We start from the raw sequence: 5,408 nt of genomic DNA on the forward strand, positions 1-5,408 counted from the left end.
AAACTTACATTCAAAGGCCTTTAAACTTGGGTACCCTAATCAATTTTGAAATCTATTAAACAGTGTCTCTAGGTGTCTAGTTATGTCAAAATCCTATTTGCTAAGTATCCTTTTGGTTCTGATTTATTCTCAAAAGGTTTTGAAGTGTCCATTTTGTCTGCACACAGTCTATATAAACCTATATTACTACTGGGAGCAGTGTGGGTTGGCGAATAGCATGCTTACTTATCCCCAATCATCACTGCGTGGGGGTTGCTGGTACGAACCCCCAGCAAAAATAATTTCTCTGTAATCCTTATCTTAATTATTGTTCTATATTATGGGTATTATTGCTTAAAAGTATACTAATTTTAAGTAATAATTGTTTCTACTCCAGAAAAAAATGTTAACCATTTTACCAGTGCTGTCTCTTTATAGCCAATAAACAGATACATCAAGGTCCAGTCCATGAGTTTACCAAGCTTATATTGTACTAATATGTTTAAAATGGTTGTTCGTCTATCTGTAGGTATAAGGGACTAAATGATGGTTATTTGATGAACTCCCACAATAAAGAATGGGTTTGTTTATAAATATAATGAAAGAAATAATAGAAAGGTCTAAGAAAAAATAAATGGTTGTAATGTTAAAGTTAGTAAATTTAGAATGGCTGGATATTTCCAAAATGGAAGGAATAATAAGAATTTTTAAGAAAGTTTGTTAAAGGTCTGAGTAAGTTTATAGAAGTACAAGGTAATGGTTGTTTCTCTATATTTTGCAGCTGTTGCTTTTAATGTTTTCCCTCACACATCACAAAATAATTTAATTCAAAATCTATGTTTTTGCCTCCTAGAACCAGATGGGATAGTCTAAAAGAAAACAGCTTTGTTTGGTGAGCCTGGTTTGAATCTAAATCAGTTTGTTTTCTATTTCACATACCACTGGCATTCCCTACAACCCCACAGGACAAGCAATAATAGAGAGACAACACAAACGTCTCAAAGATCAAATAAATAAAATAAAAATGGGGGAATCACCTACACCTGGGATAATAGTACAGAATCCTCATTTCCTATTACACATGTCTCGACTAACTTTAAATTTTTTTACACTAAATGATCAAGGAATTTCTCCAATGGCCAAGCACTCACAGGGACTAACTATCCCACAGCCCTTGCCACAGGTTCTTTGGAGGGACCCTGAGTCAGGGTTCTGGAGTAAAACTCCAGCTTCTTTACTAACAACGGGGTTAGGGTATTCTTGTGTCTTTCCAGAAAATGAATCCCCCCCAACCATGGGCACTGCCCATATATATTGGACCACTCAAACAAGCCTCCAACCCCAGAGATGGCTGCACTGACCCTGGGAAAGCAGAAAAAGAGACCCTGGCAGAAGAAGAAGCAGCCTCCTATGACCTGGGGAATGATTAAGAACATGATGAATGACACCTAAGAGTTGGGATGACATCAAGGCCAAGATATATCTAAAACTTAAGTTCTTGTTTCTTGTTTGTTTTCTAACTATGCTGACTGTGAATAGCGTAAAAGCTGAAACGTGTGTCATCCATGTTAATGTTAATGGTATACCTATTATAGGACCAGGATTAGTACTTGAGAGTATTACACAAAACCGTGCATGGCCACCTGGACCCATCATATGGGAAAAGGATGGACAGAGGACATACAGCCAAATGGATGGAGGATTTTTAGGTTGGAAAAATGCTACTGACCAGAGCCTAAAATCCCAACATAATTTCAGTGTTTTTAAAGAGGCACTGACCTTAGAACATACTGGAAGTTATAGCTGTGTAAAAAAGCAAAAGAGACCTTTTAAAGATATTGAAGTAGTTAGATCAACCACATCTTTGCAATGAACCAGCCTGTCCGTGTCTAATGATTTGGACAGGAATTTGTGGGTTCATCTTGCACAAAAGGGTTATAATAAACAGAGTTTCCATATACAAGGAGACCCTTCTATACCAGGATTGTTAAATAAAAATCTAATAGGAATAGGGGTGCATATGAGTCTTTATAGATAGATAACTAAGGGCACTATAGAAAGTCAGACACAATTATTAAATAAATAATCAAAGATTTACCTGTATGCCACATTATTGTTAATCATTGTTTGTGTTTTGATTGTAAGGTTATTCTCTTGCACTGCAATACCATCTCTAATCATACCTTAAAGCAAGGGGAAAAATTGCCTGTAAAAATTACCTTCCTTGTGGCCAGGTGTGGTGGCACATGCCTTTAAGCCCAGCACTCAGGAGGCAAAGGCAGGTGGATCTCTGTGAGTTCAAGGCCAGCCTGGTCTACATAGTGAGTTCCAGGACAGCTGGAGCTACAGGGAGACCCTGTCTCAAAAAGACCAAAAAAAAATTACCTTCTTTTGCAATAATGAAACCTATGGAGCATTGCCTTAGAGATATCAAGAATTATGTGCTATAGGACTTATAATGCCTTTGCTAATAACCCCTCCTATAAAAAGAATGCATAGCCCTTTACCTGAAGACTGTGATGAGTCTCTCAAGCTACTTGACCCAAAAGCTGTAGCTGTTAGTACTGCTTTTTATTGCCTATACATGGCATGGTAACTGGAATGCAAAAGTAAATATCTAAACTTGCTTGTATAACTAGTAAAACAGCAAATATAACTGCAAAAATGCTAGGAGAAATTAATCAGGAAGTGGGAGAACTAAGAACTATTTTGCTGTTACAAAATAGAGGTATTATAGATTATTTAGTGTTAAAAAATCACACGGGATGTGAACCAGTTCCAGGAATGTGTTGTTTTAATTTGTCTGATTTTTCACATACTATAGACTAACAGATTAATGATTTACAAAAGAAATCAATAACATATCTAAATTTTCCATACCTTGGACAAAGTGGCTCCAATGGCTTGCTCCACTCTTGGGCCCAATATTGATTGGCATACTTCTCGTGGGAGCACCAATAGCGATATACTGTTATTATGGTTTCAACTAACAATACTGTGGACTCTATGACTGCTACCTTCTTATTAAAATTAAAAAAAAAAAAACAGGAGGAGATGTAGGAAACCAGGATGCCAGGCCCTAGGGTGAGATGAGCCTAAAACCTTTAAGTCCAGGCTGCATTCTCTGCTAAAGGGAGGGGTGCTGAAAACAGTAGCTCTGATAATCGTGGTCTTGAAGAACACTGCAAGACTGGCAGGAGAAAGCAGCCTGGTCATAAGTGCAGGCTCCTTGCTCTGCGGGAAAGTGTCTTGTTCAACAACCTTTAGCTCATCTACTTCTCCTGAAGAAATAAATCAGCTATGCTTGGCTAAGAGATTAGGCCAGGTTAAAGGTTTACTCCTGAGCTAAAAGCTAAAAGTTTACCATGCTTTTAACTCTAAGAAAGAAAACACTGTGGCCAATGAATTATTGGATGGGCATTGATAATCTTGAGTAAAAGTTTAAGCATCCTTCCGGCACCAACTAACAGATTATATATCCTGCTTCTTTGTACCCTAAATCTTTGTATGTGACTGAATATCCCACGTAACTACCAGTTCCTTGGGATGTATAAAAACCATCTGAATTTTGAAATAAACAACTTGTTGAAAAGACACAAGTCCTGGTATCCAAGACTCTGTTGCCGGTCAGTATTGCCATTCTTGACGAGACCGAGGTATCCTGCTCAGCAAGGCACACTGGGGTCACCCAATACATACTCACTAATTAGGATTTGGTGCTAGGATCCACATATGTGGGAGAACATACATCATTTGTTTGTTTGTTTGTTTCTTTGTTTTGTTCCTCAGGCTGTGTTACTTCATTTAGCATCACAGTTTCTAGTTCCACCCATTTACCTGCAAATTTCATGATTTCATCTTTCTTACAGGTGAGTAAAACTCTATCATATAAATGAACCACATTTTCATTATCCACTAGTCACTTGAGGGACACTTGGGTTGCTTCCATCTCTTAGCTAGCTATTGTGAAAAGAGCAGCAACGAATATGGATGTACAAGTGTCTCTGCAACAAGATGAGTTCTTTGGGTATATGCCAAGGAGTGGTATAACTGGGTCAAATGGTAGGCTCATTTTCAGTTTTTTAAGAGTTCTCCACACTGTTTTCCACAGGGGTTGTATAAGTTTGCAATCCCAGCAGCAGTGAGTGAGCGTTCTCCTTTCCCCACATCCTCTCCAACATTTGGTATCATTTGTTCTCTTGATCTGAGCCAGTCTTACTAGGGTAAGATGAACTCTTAACATGGCTTTAATTTGCATTTCCCTAACTACTAGTGATGTTGAACACCTTTTCAAATGCTTCTTAGCATTCTTTCTTCTTTTGAGAACTCTCTGTTCAGCTTCTTAGCCCATCTTTTAATTGGGTTACTTCCTTTCTTGATTCTTTGTTTTTTTGAGTTCATTATATATTCTGGATGTTAAACCTCTGTCAGATGTATCCCTGGTGGAGATTTTCTCCCATTCTGTGGGTTTTTTCTTCACCTCCTTTTGATGTACAGAAGTTTTTTAGGTTAATGAAGTCCCATTTGTTGATTCTTGACCTTGTTTCCTGAGCAATTGATCTCCAGTTTAGAAAATCCTTTCCTACACCTATATCTTGTAGATTATTGCCAATGTTTTCTTCTAACAGTTTCAGAGTTTCAGGCTTCACATAGAGGTCTTTGATTCATTTGGAGTTGACTTTTGTGACAGGTGAAAAATAGGGGTTTAGTTTCATTCTTCTAAAGGTAGAGATCCTGTTTTGCCAGCACCATTTGCTGAACATGCTGTCTTTCCTCCAGTGAAAATTCTTGGACCCTTTTTCAAATATCAGGTTGCTGAAAATGCATGTACTTACATTTGGGTCTTCAATTTTGTTCCCTTGATCCACAGGTCTATTTTTGTGCCACTACCATGTTCTTTTTATGACTATAGTTCTACAATACAGTTTAAAATCTGGTATAGTAATCTCCCCAGCATTGCTCTTAGTGCTCAGGATTATTTGGCTATCCAAGGTCTTTTGTGCTTCCATATGAATCTTAGGATGGTTTTTTTCCAATTTTGTGAAAAATGTCATGGGGATTTTGATTGGCATTGCATTGAATCTATAAATGGCTTTTGGAAGAATGGTCATTTTTGCAATATTAATTCTTCCCAATCCATGAGCATGGGAGGCCCTTCCACCTGATGTCTCCTCAATCTCTTTCTTTAAAGATTTAAAATGTTCATTGTATAGATCTTTAATGTCTTTGGTCAGGTTTATTCTGAGATACTTTATTTTATTTTATTTTTTCAGCTATTGTGAAAGGGAGTGTTTCCATGTACTCTTTCTCTGATTGCTTATTGTTGGTATATAGAAAGGCTACAGACATTTGTAAATTAATTTTGTAACCTGCCACTTTACTGAAAGTGTTAATAATTTCTAGGATTTTTCTGGTGGAATTTTTGGCAT

Source organism: Nannospalax galili, unplaced genomic scaffold, assembly GCF_000622305.1.
Source record: "Nannospalax galili isolate Female #2095 unplaced genomic scaffold, S.galili_v1.0 scaffold238, whole genome shotgun sequence".
NCBI classification, from domain to species: Eukaryota; Metazoa; Chordata; class Mammalia; order Rodentia; family Spalacidae; genus Nannospalax; species Nannospalax galili.